The sequence below is a fragment of the Canis lupus genome, chromosome 29 (assembly GCF_011100685.1).
Source record: "Canis lupus familiaris isolate Mischka breed German Shepherd chromosome 29, alternate assembly UU_Cfam_GSD_1.0, whole genome shotgun sequence".
Lineage (NCBI taxonomy): Eukaryota > Metazoa > Chordata > Mammalia > Carnivora > Canidae > Canis > Canis lupus.
The window spans coordinates 40,250,350-40,266,787 of record NC_049250.1 but is presented as its reverse complement, the minus strand read 5'-3'; positions in this window follow the sequence as shown (position 1 = coordinate 40,266,787).

Below are 16,438 nucleotides of genomic sequence, written 5' to 3'. Positions count from 1 at the left end.
GTGGGAGAAACCATCAGCACCTCCAGTCTCCAAAGGCCCTCGGGAAAAGCAAACTGCTCCGTCCACCGACCAGCTCGCCCTGAGAGGTCTTGGGCCAGGACCTTGCTGACAGCACATCTACGCGTGTGAGACTTCTATTGGGGGATCCCTGGGTGGCTCAGAGGTTTAGCGCCTGCCTTTGGCCCAGGGCGCAGTCCTGGGGACCCGGGATCGAGTCCTGCATCGGGCTCCCTGCATGGAGCCTGCTTCTCCCTCTGCCTATGTCTCTGCCTCTCTCTCTCTCTATGTCTATCATGAATAAATAAATAAAATCTTAAAAAAAAAAAAAAGACTTCTATTGGGAAGTATGTCAGATGTTCCTCACAACCGTTTTTTGTTTTTTTTTTTTTAATTCAACTTTCTATTTTGAGATACCTGTCGATTCCCGTAGGAGGTAATCCGGAGAGATCTCTGGAACCCTTTACCAGCCTCCCCCAGCGGTAGCAGAGTTATGAACACGTAGTTTTGTAAGGATCAGGACCAGAATGAGGATGTTGACTTTGAAAGCATCAAGGGACAGAACATTCCCAGCGCCCCAAGGATCCCCTTCACGGCCCTGTCACAGCCACACACCCTGTCCCCTCCTCGGCCCCTGATATCCGTGATTTCCCTTATCGTGTTCCCCTTATCCGTGATTTCGTTCAAGAATGCTGTATAAACAGAACGATACAGTACGTAACTTTGGGGATTGACTTTTTTTTTCCACTTAGCATAATTCCCTGGAGTTTCATCCAGGTCTTGGCTTATATCACAGGTTGTTTCCTGGGGCACCCGGGCGGCCCAGTCGGTTAAGCATCTGGCTCTTGGTATCGGCCCAGGTCTTGATCTCAGGGTCATGAATTGGTCCCGAATTGGGCTCCACACTGGGCCTGGCGCCGACTTCAAAAAATAAGCAAAGGAAATATATAAATACAAGAAGCTCGTTTCCATGTCCTGCTGAGCGCGATCCCCTGGTAGAAATGTCACCACAGTCTGTTTAAATATTCACACATGGAAAGACATCTGGGCTCTTAGAAATAGAGCTCCTGTAAACACTCACGTGTGGCTTCGTGTGCGAACACGAGTCTTCGTTTCTCCGGAATAAATGCCTGGGAGCGCAACTGCTGAGTCATGTGACAGTCGCGCGTCTAGTTTTCCAAGATGTGGCCAAAATTTGCAGAGCGCTTGTGCCCTGTTACGTCCCTGCTCGCAAAGCCTGAGCCATCCAGTTCCCTGCATCCTCGCCAGACTTCGCTGCTGCCGCTAGTTTGGGGTGGGCCACGCTGATAGGTGTCTCGTCACACCTCACCGTGGTTCTAGTTTGCGTTTTTCCGTATCGGCGAATGATGCGGAACGTCGTTTCGTGTGTTTATTTGCCATCTGTGTTCCTCTCTGGTGAAATGTCTCTTCATGGGTTTTATCCATTTTATAACTAGATTTTTTTTTTTTGATTGAGTGCTGAGAGTTCTTTATATACTCTAGATACCGGCTCTTTGCGGAAGGTGTGGATCGCAAATATTTGCTCCTATTCTATAGCTTCTCTTTGTATTCTTTTAACGGGGCCCTTTCTCAGAGCACGTCTGTAATTTTGATGAAGTTCGATGTAACCACTTTTCCCTCCATAGGTCATTCCTTTCGGCGCCATGTCTGAGAATCCTAGATTCTGAGATTTTTCTCCTATGTTCTTTTCTTCTTTTTTTTTTAAGATTTTATTTATTTGTTTATTTATTTATTTATTCATTTTAGATTTTATTTATTTATTCATGATAGACAGAGAGAGAGAGAGAGAGAGAGAGAGAGGCAGAGACCCAGGCAGAGGGAGAAGCAGGCTCCATGCAGGGAGCCCGACGTGGGACTCGATCCCGGGTCTCCAGGATCACGCCCTGGGCCAAAGGCAGGCGCTAAACTGCTGAACCACCCAGGGATCCGTTCTATCGTTTCACGTTTAAGTCCATGAGTTAATTTTTGCAGTGAGGTCTGAGACACAGGCCAGACAAGAGCCTGCGGCTACCTGCTTGAAAGGGGGACAGAAGGACCCCTAGAGAAGGAAGAAACATAAATGAACGAATACGTCAATATATCGTCGCAGGACTATTTTACGTGCTAGTTGTTACTTGTGATGATCGCCTTATTAACAAGATAGCAAGGAAAAATCAGCAGTTACTTTTATTAATATTCTTATTTAACAAACACTTACATAGCAGGTATCACTTGCCCGGTGCTGCGCAGGACTGTTTGCAGACATTAGCTCATTTAGTTCTCACAACACCTTACTGGGTAGATAGGTCCTATCGTTGTCCCCACGTCACAGATGAGGGGGAAAAAAACTGCAGCACAGAGAAATTAAGTAACTGGCTCCATCGGGGTCACACAGCCAGCAGGGGCAAAGCCAGGATTTGAACCCAGTTTGTCTTTAGACTCTGCAGTCCCAATGACATGGTAATTACTGAGAGTTCCTCCTGAGAACTGGATTCTTAAAAAATGTACTTATCTTCATAATTAGCTCATTTGCCTTGAGCTTGACCTTGACGATCTATTTTAAAGTCACGCCTTCGCTCTCTAAATTTGTCTTGCACGCCACTGACTGAAACACTTAATCATTTAGAAAAATAACCTCTTTCATCATTTCAGAAAACAGCCTTCCAGGAGAGCTCTGTCCCTGATGCTATCAGAGCCATTATTTTTCTTACGTGGCATTTGTCAAGTAGCTGCAATTTGATAGTGAGGGACCCAAGGTTGAGGTGACACTGCCAGAAAATAAAATAATAGCAACTGGTTGGTTTCGCAACTGACGACACGGTGCTTCCACTTGCGGGGGAGTCGAAATTCTTTCCAAGGACACGTGAGCTCCCCGGGAAGGCCCTAGAAACGGAAGGTCCGGTGGTGGCCGTCTCCATCCTCGAGCAGCCCCCGACTCCACTGCGAGAACCCCCACAGCCGTTGTTGCCACCTGGGGGGGGCGGCTAGAGGAGCAACCCCAGAGGAGAGCAGCGCCCACGGGTCACCCCCTGAGCGCTCCCGAGCCGGGGCTGCACCAACCCTCTTGGAGCAAAGTTGGGTAACACATTGTCTGGAAGCTTCAGCTTTACCTTCCAACTCCGCGAGCTGCTCCTTGACCTCCATTCCTTTGCGGTCAAGACCACCTCAGCTCCAGCACTGGGGGCTCCGGGAAGGACTCCACTGGCAGCCGAGCCTGCCCCCGCCCCCCGCACCCCGTGCCCGGCCACCTGGACCCCAGGCTGCAGGTCCCGGGGAAGGGCCACCGAAGGCCCAGCTGTGGGCCTGGCACACCCTTTGTGGCCCACGTTTGCTATTTCGGGATCCCAGTTGGGGTCACACCCATTGAGACTTTATTATTTACTCCCCTGGAACAGTTTTTGAAGCTTTAGTTAGGTGTGGACTCCTCGAGGGCAGAATTTTCTGAATTTTCTTTGTAATCCCAGGACTTGGCAGCTGGCAGGGAACTCCGCAGCCGTGTGGGCCTGGAGGAAAGGCAGCCAGTCTTCCTGCCTGAGCTGGAGGCAACAATTGCACAGGTCTCCTTTTTTCCTATAAATACTGTTCCCATGGGTGAGGATATAGGGTTTATACCCTTTGCAAACCTGGTGTTTTCAACTAGCGTGGTATAGGCATTTTCCTGGGTGTTATGGCCTGAGTAATCGTGCCCCCGCCCCAAATGGATATGTTGGAAACTTAATGCCCAGGGTGACGGTATTAGAGGTGGAGCCTCTGGGAGGGCGGCAGGCCATGAGCCTGGAGCCCTCATAAGTTGGGATTAGTGTTCCTATAAAAGAAGCCCCAGAGAGGTCACTTGCCTCTTTGACCACATGAGGGTACCGAGAGAAGTCAGTGACCCCACGAGGACCCTTACCCGGCCATGCTGGCACCCCGGTCTTGGGCTTCCAGCCTCCAGAACTGGGAGAAATACATTTCCGTTGTTTATAACTGACCTAGTCTCTGGTATTTTTTTTATAGCAGCCCCAATGGACTAAGATCCTGTATTACCACAGATTCTTCCCATTTTCTCCGTGCGTGCATCTGGTGTGCATGTGATTAAAATATTTGTATGAATGTACCAAAATTTTCTAAGCCCTTTTTTCTTTCTTTTCTTTTTTTTTTTTTTTTTTTTGTTGGTGTCCAGCATTTAGATTATTTCCTCTTATTAACTCTTGTAAATAAAACCGTGGCCAGCTCTTTCATGTGCATTTTGGCTTGGTTCCTTAGGATTCCCTGAACTGGAATTGCTGGGTTAAAGGGAATAAACAGCTTTTGCTAATTTGATAGTTTGAAACACGTCATCCTGTGGTTTTAATCTGTATTTCTTTCCTCGCTAATGGTGCCAAACATTTTTCTTTATCTTTGTTTACTAACTGTATTTCCTCCTTTGTGAATTGTCTGTCTGTGTCCTTTCTCCATTTACCTGGTAGGGTCTTAATGTTCCTCTTACCTATTTGCATGAGTTTTTTTCCATTTTAAAGATTCTCACCCATGTCCTCTTTGCTGAAAACAATTTCCCTCTTTCTGTGGCCTGAGTTTTAATGCTGTGGTGTTTGTTTATTGATACAGATATTTTCTGATTTTTTATGACTTAAATCTCTTGTACTTCTATTGTTTCTAACCACGAAATTCTTGAGAGGCCTGTACCCACTACATCGCTTTTCAAAACTCCAGTCTCTCCAGAATCCACCATCACCCAGCTGTTGAGTCTAGGACTCTGTACAAGCTGCTCTCTATAAAGTCACCAATGACTTTCTACCACCCTTTCAGTCTTGTGGCCTCACTTGACCCCCCTGGAGGCATCTGGAAGGTGGAGAGCATCTCTCCTCTTGGCCTCCAAGGTGGACCTGGTGGTTGCCTCCTCAGCACCATCTGTTCTTTCTCCTTGGCTGCTCCTTCTCAGTTCCCTTCACCAGATCCTCCTAAAGCTCCCATTTCCAAAGGGCCTGAGACATGTCTACCCTTGTTCATTAAGTCTTATTCCTTGGGTGATTAATCTCATTCAGTCCTGTAGCTATAAATGCCAACCCCGTGCTGGTGACCCCCAAATTTCTATTGCCAACTCCATACTCCAACTTCCCCTGCAACATCTCCCCTTGGATATCGAATAGGCATCTCAAGCTTACTGTGGCCACAAGACCAAAGTCAAATCCTTGATTTACTCTCCTAGACCTGTCCTCTCTATCCCAGCGAACGGCCACCTCAACATACGGATGCTCACACTGAAAGCTTTGGAGTCATCTTCGACTCCACTCTCATACCCTAAATCCAGTCTATCAGCAAATCTTTTCAAATGCATCTGGAATCCAATCACTTCTTACTTCTGCCCCTTCCAAGACCCCATTATCCCTCACCTCTACTGCAGTAGAATCTTACCTGGTCTTCCTGCTTTCACTCTTGGCCCTTGTATCATCTGTTTCCTTTTAAAAGTGAGGTAAATTGTGGTCACACCACGCTTGGAACCCTCCAATACAGCCTTTACCATGTCCTGGAAGTCTGTACCTAATGTCTCCCACCCCACCTTTTTTACTGTCTTCTTTGCTTACTCTGCTCCAGCCAGGTTGGTTGTGTGATTCATTCAAGATAACCGAGCATGCTCCCAGGAGCCTCAGAGAGCTCCCACCTGTTCTTCCCTCTACCCAGCATACTCTTCCACAGATACCCTTGATGCCTCTTCTGCTTCAGATTCCACCCCAGTGTCATCTCATGAAAGAGGCCTTCCCTTATTCTGTTTTATCTTTCTTCATAGCATGCATCGTCACCTACATGTGATGCATCTATTTACGCTTACTGTCTATCTCCCCTGACGAGACTGTAGCTCTAGTGGTAGAAACCTCAAAGTGGTTCCCCATCACCCGCACCTTCTGGTATTCATGCCCTTAGAGAATCCTCTTTCCTTCAGTGGGAGCTGAACCTAGGGACTAATTTCCCAACAAATAGGGTATGGAAAAAGTGATTGGACATCGCTTCTAAGATTAGAATTACAAAAGACTGACTGCTGTCCTGCCTCTTACTTGACCTCTGGCCCAATGGAAAGGCTCACGTCGCAATGAGCTGATGCCTCTGGCCAACAGCCAGGAAGATATGAGGCTAACAACCCCATGAGTGAGCTGGGAAGTAGATCCTCCCCTACTAGACCTTTAGATGACTACAGCCTTATGAGAGACCCCAAGCCAGAGGCACCTAGAGTCCCTAAGCCACGCCCAAATTCCCGACCCATGGAAATGGTGAAATAATAAACGTTTGTTTTTTTAAGCCTCTGAGTCTTGGAGAAATGTGTTACGCAGCAATCCATGACTAAAACAAGGTCCAGTGGAGCAGGATTCCTATTTGTTTTGTTCACAGTATCCCCGACCTCTAGAAAAGCGCACGCAGTCGTTAGTCAGCAATATTTCTGAATGAATGAATGGACTTCAGTTGTGCTAGGAAGATGGGCTGTTTTGTTCCGGATGTGGTGTGCCCGTGTGAGCACTGGAAACTACGTCAGCCGTTTTATGACCGTTTGTTAAGCCGTCCTGCGTGCAGGGGCAACACAGGGCGGGCAGAGCCAAGAAAATAAAGTCAAAGAGTCAGAAACCCAATGAACACACCTGCCCTACCTGTCAATTGTTTTGGTTACTTGAGCAAAATGTAAACTAGCTGGGGTTGACTTTTCAATCATTTGAAATGAAAAGCATCCTATTACAGTTTTTATGGCATCATTCTCTCCCCTGCCCCCAAACGTTCTTCTTTACCTTTTTCTTTCCTCCGTCTACCCCCAGAGATTAGGTGTCACCTCAGTTTGCATTCTCCCTTCTTCTCTAGCAAGACAACCCTGATTTAGTGAGAGCAGTGAGGGGCTTAGCTAAAGAACTACATTTCCCAGCCTCCCTTGAAGATCAATCATGTGACTAAGTTCTGGGGAGGGTAAGCAGAGATTATGGGGTGGGTCTTCTGGAAAGACTTCCTTAAAATCAGCCTCACTGGGCTGCCCTCTCCCACCGTCCTGCTTCCTGAAATGTGATGGTGGGACCTAAGGTGACCGTCTCATGATGGTAGCAGATGTGAGGGTGAAACACACACACTAAATATAGTGGAAGAAAAAAATACGGGCCTACGTCTTTAACGAAGCGTCTGAGAACCCCGCCTCAGAACTTCTGTGATGACAGAAATACAAATCCTAATCTTGTTTTTAATCCTAAGTGACATGACCCTTAAATAGGAACTTCCTGGCGTCTGTCCTTGCCTTCTCCCTTCATGCACACACACACCTCCCCCAGCTCATCTCCTCTGCTTGGCTTCAAAGACTCAAGGAACCGTCTACATAATAAAGGCTCCCAAACTGATGCCTGCACCTCCTGCCTATTTCCCAAGCTCTAGACCCAGACTCACAAGTGACTCCTAGATATCCCAACTAGATGGCACTCCGGAAGCATTTGGGGATAGCATGGATGGTGGAGTCAGGTAGATACGGTTTCCAACCCTGACTCCATTACCTTGAGTAACGTTGGGTGAGCAACAGCATCTCTGAGCCTTAGTTATCTGAGATGTAATGAACCTACTACTCCTACTACTTTGTAGGGTTTTTATGACAACAATATATGTAAAACAGTGCTTGGCCTAGACCCAGTGCTAGATGCCTTTAATTCTTCCCCCCCTCCCTCCATCACCCATCCCACCCACACCCATGTCCACTATCCTCTGTCTTCACCAACTGCCCAATCTCCCAAGATAGAAGTCTTGGAATCTTCTTCAGCTTCTGTCAGACCCCATCATTCCCCCATAGCCAGTCAGTGACCAAATTCTGTTGGTTCTATCCTAGAACCGTGACCATGCTTTTCTGTCTCCATTATTACTCTTATTTCTATGGCCAATCATAGGCTCTTCACAATTTAACCTCCCACCCTTCTATCAGAGTTGTTTCCTTGGAAACAAAACAAAATGAAAAAGACAAAACAACAAAACAAACAAACAAAAAAAAAAACAGGATCTTGTGTCAGCATAGCTCATGGACGTTTCCTGAATTTTCTTGCCTACAGAATAAAATCCAAATTCAAGAAATGGTCATCCAAGCCTGTCTCAATCCATCCCCTTCAGCCTCTTGCTCCTCTTTCCTGGTTCTCACCATTCTCGGGCCCTTCCCCGACTCTGTCTTCACACTGTTGGGATGTATGTGTTCTGCCCTTGGTCCTTTAAACCACACTATCACCATCGGTCTATGGCCTAATAACTAGAAGTTTAAACTTTTCTCCCTCCATTTCTCCCTTTGCCTCTTCCACTTTACTAAGGGTTCTGTCCTTAGTATCAGGGGAGGTTGGGCAGGTGGACCACAGAGTTGGCCTAGAGACACTTGCCTTCCTGGCTTGTATTTCCTGAGTCCTAAGCCCTTTGAGCTGAATAGGTGAGCGTGTGCCTCGGGTGGAAGCAGGGCTGGAGAGAGGTATTTCTCCAAAACCAAGAAGAGAGGTCTGAGCCTGGGGAGAAGAAAGAGGTCCCTAGGGCCACCAGCAGCAGGCACCTGTGCCCTGCTTTCTAGATGCACCAAAGGATGCAGCAGGCACTTGGTGGGAATACCTATGATACACCAGGGAGAAGGGTTTTGTGTCATTTGGACAGTGGTACGGGGGACCGCACAGCCCTGCAGGCCGAGTAACACAGCAGGATTTTAGCACAGCTCTGAGTGCAAGGGGAAGGCCCAGCAACGGCTAAGACTGACCTTCCTACAAGCCTAGTCAGATGGGGGCTGATGGTGAGTTGAAGCTGGATGATAAGAAATCATGAAATAGGATATTTAGTGCCCTGAGTTTCTTAAGTTGCTTGAGAAGCAGGCCCTGACCCATCCTCTTAGGCTCCTGCCCTGCCCCTCCCTGCCTGCCCTCTGATACCTTGCTCTTGTCTTTCTGCCCCAGATTTCTGGCTCCCCAGACCTGCTGCCAGGAGTTTTTGCCAACCCTCACAACTTCCCTCCTGATTCTCTGGACTTTGAGTTTCCTGCAGGGCTGTCGGCTCTGCCAGCAGCTTGTTCCAACAAGCCCCCACCCAGCCAGGCCAGCCTCTAGCCCCAGAGGCTAGGGGCAAGAAGGGACACAAGCACAGGCTTTTTTTTTTTTCTCTTCTCTACCTAGCAGAGCGTTCCTTATCCTCCAGGGCTTTCCTCACATGTCACCTCCTGGGAGCCTTCCCTGACCTCCCTAGCCAGGGTTCCTTCCCTGGGCTTCATAGCATCTTGCTTAGGTCTCTGTGCTTCCCACAATGTATTATTTGTGTGTTTATACCGTGGCTTTTGCACCTTGACTATGAACACCTTGGGGGTAGGAACCACGTCTCATTCACCTGGCGCAGTGTCAGCTGCAGAACAGGGCGTCGCAAATGCTTGCTAGATGCCGGATCTCACGCAGTCCCCCAGACTCTCGTGCATCATTCTTTCCTGTTGCTCTGTATTGCGTAGAGAAGCACGTGGCTGCAAGTAATGGAGAACCTGACTACAGTGGCTTAAATAGTTCTTTTTCTCATGCAGAAAGAAGCCTGTGGGTAAGCGGCTCAGACCTGTCGGAGGTGAAGCTTCCTCCCATCTCCCTATCCTGCTGGTTTCAATGAGTTGGTCCTACGATGGCTGCTGTACCTCTGAGCGGAACATAGACGTTCTAAGCAGGAAGAGGTAGGAAGGGTGAAGAGGCAAGTATGTGTCTTGTCATCAGGAAAGCACAGGTTTTCCCAGAAAGCTTCCATTTACACCTCATTGGCCAAAACTATGTCCCGTGACCACCCTTAGCTGCAAGGGAGGCTGAGAAGGGAGGGGAAGGCCAGGGGAAAAGTGGAGAGGCCGTGGTGTGAATGAGAACATCCTTGGGCCGCACCCCAGGCCTACCCAACCACAAAGGTCGGAGGTGGGGCCCGCGCTCTGTGCTGCCACACGCCTTCTAAATGATCCTCATTCAGCCGAAGTCAGACGACCGTGGTCATAGATTATGGCCAGTTGTGTGGGAGGAAGAAGAATCCTAGACTAGAATTGAAATCGCTCTTTTTTTTTTTTTTACTATAATTTTTGCCACGGGCTGGCCAGGAGACTTGAGTTTTCTGATCTATAAAATGGGAATATTAACGGTTACCCCAACTTCATTCACTGAATTGTTATGGAGACCACTTTAAATATTGAAGATGAAAAATTAAAAAAAAACAAATTTAAAAAAAATAAAATTAAATAAATAAATAAATATTGAAGATGAAGGGCGCCTGGGTGGCTCTGTCGGTGAAGGTCTGTCTTCAGCTCAGGTCATGGTCTCAGGGTCCTGGGATCGAGCCCCTGTCCCGCTCCCTGCTCAGCAGGAAGTCTGCTTCTTCCTTTCACTCTGCTGCTCTCCCTGCTTGAGCTCTCTCTCTCTCTCTCTCTCAAAGAAGTAAATTAAAATATTTAAAAATATGTAAGTATTGCAGATGAAAACATATCGGAAAATGTAAGTCATCCGACAACGGTACTGATTTTTGGAAACGCAACAGTTCTCAGTGCACAGTTTCTGCAGCCGACGGCTTCAGCAGAGTACTGACGCCTGGGAAAAAGCAAAACTATTTGTAAAAAGCAAGAAGAGATCGAAAAATTACGACAGTAAGGGACAAAAATAGAAATGGAAACCACAGACGTTCAAAATACACTGTTATCAAAAACAAATGTTTGCAGCAGCCCGGGCTGTGCTGCGACAGGTGGTTTCCAAGAGGGGAAGGAGGACACGGGCGGTGGCCAAACAGGCGCTTTGGAGGCTCCAGGAGCCTTGGAGGGAAGGGGCTGCAAAGACACGGGGAGCAAACCGAAGGGGGGGTGCTGGGGGCTGGGGGTTCCGCAGCTCGGGTTCAAGGGCGCTGAGTGGCCGCCCCGCTGCTCACACTGCCCCCCCCCCCCGCCTCCGTATTGGTCCAGGCCTGTGGTCACGGTGGGCAGTCACCAGTGGACTTTGGCGGGTCCCTGGCTGCTCCCCAGGCGCCCCCGGTGAGCTCAGCTGAGGACACGCCCCGCGCTTCAAGGACAGCGGCCCGGGCACACTGTCCTGCCCCACCTGCGCCCTTACCTGTGTCCTGCCCCGCCTGCCCTGCCCCACCTGCGCCCTACCTCAGTCCTGCCCCATCTGCGCCCTGCCTGTGCCCTGCCCCGTCTGTGCCCTTCCTCGGTCCTGCCCCACCTGTGCCCTTCCTCAGTCCTGCCCTGTCTGCGCCCTACCTCAGTCCTGCCCCACTTGTCCTGCCCCACCTGCACCCTACCTCGGTCCCACCCCACCTGCCCTGCCCACCTGCACCCTTCCTCGGTCCTGCCCCACCCGTGCCCAACCTGGGTCCTGCCCCACCTGCCCTGCCCCACCTCTGCCCTACCTCGGTCCTGCCCCACCTGTACCCTACCTGGGTCCTGTCCCACCTGCGCCCTTCCTGGGTCCCACCCCACCTGCCCTGCCCTACCTGTGCTCTACCTGGGTCCCGCCTCACTTGCCCTGCCCCACCTATGCCCTACCTGGGTCCCGCCCCACCTGCCCTGCCCCACCTGTGCCCTACCTGGGTCCTGCCCCACTGCCCTCCCCACCTGCGCCCTACCTCGGGAAAGCTGCCTGGAAAAACAGAATAAAAGGAAGCGTTGGCAGGCGGGCCCACGACCAGGCGGTGCCGCGGTGGAGCTCTGGCTGCCCCAAAGGTGAAGCCAACGCGGATGGGGGCGCGGGGTCGCTGGGTCCCGGGCCACACGGGTCAGCACAGCGACCACACGGCTCGCAAACACAGCCACGTGCCCCTTGGCTGCTGGGACACGGCGGCCACATGCACCAGAGGGCTGCGGTGTCACCGAGCCCCTTCAGCCCGGCCCAGCTCAGGGAGCCGCGGGCGGGGGGAGCACCCGGCCCCCTCGGGCCAGCCTCTTGTGATGGGCCCTGCCCCGGGCAGCCCCGCACAGCCTCCCCTCTCCCGGCCCCGCGGGCGCCAGTGGGTGCCCAGGCCAGCGCCACCTCCGCGGGCGGGCACTTTCCTCTATCCTGCGTCTGTCCTTGCCTCCTAGGGGACAGTTCTGGGGACCGCGGCGCCCCCAGAACAGGTACGGAGATGTGGTCAGTGGGGCAGCGGGTGTTGGGTTAGGATCCCGGGGGTCAAGGGCGAGCCCTGTGGCTCCAGGTCAGTGGCCGGGGTAGGTCGCGTAGCGCCCCCCCTCCCACCCCAACTCCGGCACTGGAGCGCTCTGCTTCTGCCCCCCCCCCCCCGCGGCCACGGCCTCAGATTGTCCACCGCGTGGGTCCCACCAGCAATGCCAGCGGCTGTGACTTCGCCCACAGTAAAGATCCGAAGTAAGTCCGGAAGCTCCCCGTGAAAAGGAATCGCCTGGTGTTACGGCGGGAATTGCGGGTGGCCCCCGCCCCCCAGCACCTAGAAGGGGACCATGCTTGGGTGGCCAGAGCCTCTACAGAGCTCTGGGTTCAACCCAGGCGGCCTGCGCGGGCTCCCACTTGGCTCCGACGGCCGCCGAGCGGACCACGCGGGAAGGCCACCTGCCAGCCACGGACGCAGGCCTCGCAGAGACCCGTCCTGTCGACGTCTTCGCCTTGGACGTCCAGCCTCAGAACCGGGAGAAAATAAACGTGTGGTGTGACGCCACCAGGCCGCGGCACTCGGTTCCGGCGGCCCCAAACTACTTCACTCGGGCCCTCCGTCTCTGCTTCCTCTCCCCACAGTCTCTTCTTTGCGATCTTCCTTTGATTCATCAGAATCCCACAGCCACCATCCCACCAGAACTGTGCCCCCGAGGTCACCCCGACCCACCCGTCTGGCCGGATGCAGAGACCGTTTGGCCGTCCTGCATCACATCTGGCCCTCTCCGTCCACAGCCGGTCACACTTCTCTCTTTTTTTTTAAGATTTTATTTATTTATTCATGATAGACACAGAGAGAGAGAGAGGCAGAGACACAGGCAGAGGGAGAAGCAGGCTCCATGCAGGGAGCCCGACGTGGGACTCGATCCCAGGACCCCAGGATCTCACCCTGGGCCAAAGGCAGGCACTTAAACTGCTGAGCCACCCGGGCTGCCCACACTTCTCTTCTGAAGGTTTTTCGGCGCTTAGATCAGGTCACTGATGTAAGGTCACTTCACTCTAATTTTTTTCACTCACCTAAGTGGCCGTTACATCTCAGTCTTTTTGACTGAACTTTTTTTTTAAGATTTGTTTGTGCAAGAGAGAGTGTGGGGTGGGGAGCACAGCGCAGAGGGAGAGAAAGCGGGAATCCTCAAGCAGACTCCCCTCTGAGCGCAGAGCCCGACGCGGGGCTCCCTCCCAGGACCTGAGATCGAGACCTGAGCTGAAATCAAGAGTCGGACACTCGACTCACTGAGCCCCCCAAGCGTCCCTGTCCTTCTTCCCTCTAGATGCCGGAGCCCCGGGCCCAGGCCTCAGCCTTCCTCTCTGTTGATAGTGTCTCCCTGCCCATTCCATCCAGTTCTGTGGCTTTTTTTTTAAGCTTTTTTTTTTTATAAAGATTTTATTTATTTATTCATGAGAGACACAGAGAGAGAGGCAGAGACACAGGCAGAGGGAGAAGCAGGCTCCATGCAGGGAGCTCGATGTGGGACTCGATCCCGGGACTCCAGGATCACGCCCTGGGCCAAAGGCAGGCGCTAAACCGCTGAGCCACCCAAGCGTCCCTAGTTCTGTGGCTTTAAATATTAAAAACCTGGTAAGTCACACATTCATGTCACCAGCCCCCACCTGTCCCTTTACTCTGGGCTCAGAGTCGATTGCGCCGAACGTTTCCCCCGAGGTGTCCAAAGAGCATTTCAAACTCCACGTCTGACCCTCCGGGGTATCAGCTTCTCGTGTCCCGTCGCAGGGAGAAGAAATCCAGACTTCTCGTCCCTGCTTGCAGGCTTCCTCGTGACCCCGCTGACCTCCTCTCCTTCCACTGCACCCCCTCCTACCCTCCAGCCACGCGTGGGGCCCTGTGCACACCTCTGATGGGCCTTTGCACTCACTGTCCCTTCGGCCTCGACTACGAGTCACAGGCTAGAGCTTCACAGGGCTTACTTGCTCCTTGATGTCATTCGGGGCTTGGCTCAAAATCCACCTTCCTGAGAGGCCGTCTGCGACCCCGTCTCACACATCACGCTCCGGAAGGTTGTGGAACTCCGTCCTCTCGGGTTGCACGTACAGCCTTTTAATAAGCTCATGGTACAGCGTCAAGCGTTACAGGACATGCCCTGCATGCGCCATCTCGTTTGGTCCTCAGAAGCACCTCCTAGAGGCCGCGTGACCGTCCCGGTTGCAGATGAGGAAACGACGGCGAAGAGCGGTCAAACCCAACGTCAGGTAACTTGCGCTAAGGTCTGAGTCCAGAACTCGTGCTCTTAACCAGTAGATACACCTGCTGCCTCTCCCTTTAAATACTATTCCTAATTATGGACGCTACGGCCTCCACGCTTGGTTTCGGTTGCACTTGTGTTTGAGCAGGTAAAGTAACTCAGGTGTATCGGGGGGTGTGCTGGGGAAGAGGGCCGGTTTTCCACTCTGGCTTTAAACGTTCAGATCTTACAAAACGCATGTGAGGTAGAGACATCAAACATGGGGGGATCCCTGGGTGGCTCGGCGGTTTAGTGCCTGCCTTCGGCCCAGGGCCTGCTCCTGGAGTCCTGGGATCAAGTCCCATGTCGGGCTCCCTGCGTGGAGCCTGCTTCTCCCTCTGCCTGGGTCTCTGCCTCTCTCTCTATCATGAATAAATAAAATCTTTAAAAAAAAAAAATCAAACGTGGGTCTAGACCTCTGTGCTTCCTGCTTCTGTAGACTTACTAAAGACGATGCGAGCATTTTGTCCTTAACACTGTTGGGTTTTTTTAAGCTCAGGTTCTGAGAAACTATTAAAGCTTTTAGGTCTTTCCTTTAAAAAGAAAAAAAATCCTATTTCCACAAGGTGATTGGAAACAAAGCAATTAAAGTAAAATCCTCAGAAAAAGGGCTGTGTGCTGCTGAACACATTTATTGAACACCTCCTGTCCCAGATCCGTTTCTGATTGCGTTTGTCTCCCCGAGTTGATGCTAGTTGCCCTCTCTTACAGTTGAGGACGCCGTGGGGCTCAGGGGGTAGGGAACGGTCCCCGTACAGAGCGGGAGCTCCACAATTTCCTCTCCCTTCCTTACCAGACGACAGCACATGCTCCACGTGGCCTCCCCAGCGTGCAACACAATTGGTTACCTGAGGCTCATCCTGTGAGACCTGTTCTCAGGGCTCTGAAATTTAGTTCCATGTTACAATAAACGTGAAAAGTTACTTCCCAGGGACCTATATGCCTATCTGGGAGTGTCGCAGAAACCGCCCCCTCGCAAAAAAAAAAAAAAAAAAATCTGCAAAGGGATTTAAAGTTCTGGGGCACCTGGGTGGCTCAGTCCGTTGCGCATCCGACTCTTGATTTCAGCTCAGGTCCTGGTCTCGGGTCCTGGGGTCCAGCCCCCTGTGGGGAGCCTGCTGGAGGCGCTCTCTCCCCCTCTGCACCCCCCTCTCCCTGCTCATGCACTGGCACACACTCTCTCAAATAAATACATCTTTAAAATAGATTTAAAAGGAAAATTTAGGGGATCCCTGGGTGGCCCAGCAGTTTGTCGCAGCCTTTGGCCCAGGGCGTGATCCTGGAGTCCCGGGGTCAAGTCCAGCATCGGGCTCCCTGCCTGGAGCCTGCTTCTCCCTCTGCCTGTGTCTCTGCCTCTCTCTCTCTCTCTCTCTCTCTCATGAATAAATAAAATATTAAAAAAAAAGATAAGCTTCTTTCTAATCCCCCCAGTTCCCCCCTGTGGGGTTCGGGGAAGCCTGCCGTGTGGGCCGCGGCCCTTCCTGGCCCCGAGCCGTGCGGTCCCGCGCTCAGAGCCACGGCAGCCTCCGGTCTGCTGGTGAGGCGGCGGCGGCGGCGGCGGCCCAGGTGGGCTCCCCGGTTCCCCGGCGGCTCCCGAGGCCGCGTCCCCGTCCGTGCCCGGGCCCTGCTTGGGCTCCCTCGCTGCATGGCGGCCCCTCGGCGCGGCCTTCCCGGCGCGGAGCGGAGCTTGTGGGCCCTGCGAGTCGCGCGCCCCCGGCCCTAGAGCAGCCGCCCGCCCGGTGCACCGACGGGCGCAGTCCCAGGCCAGCCCCGACTCGAGGGCAGAAGAGCGGTCTCCACTCGTGACCGAAGAAACGCTGCCTCGTCCCGGCCGCCGGGGCTGCGCGCCCCACACCTTGCCCGGGCGCCGAGCGGCCTTGTGGGCCGGGGAAGGCAGGCCCCAGCGCGACTGCTCAGGATGCGGCCGGAGAGCCCTGGTGGCCTTGCTCCCGCGGGAGGACGCTCTCTCCCAGCAAGAGACGCTGGGGCTCCGCGGCCGCCGTGACATTGGGAGACAACGTCCGGGTGAGCCCCACGCGCCAAAAGCCAGACCTTAAAGCACGTTCAATTCCGTGACATTGTCCACCGCAC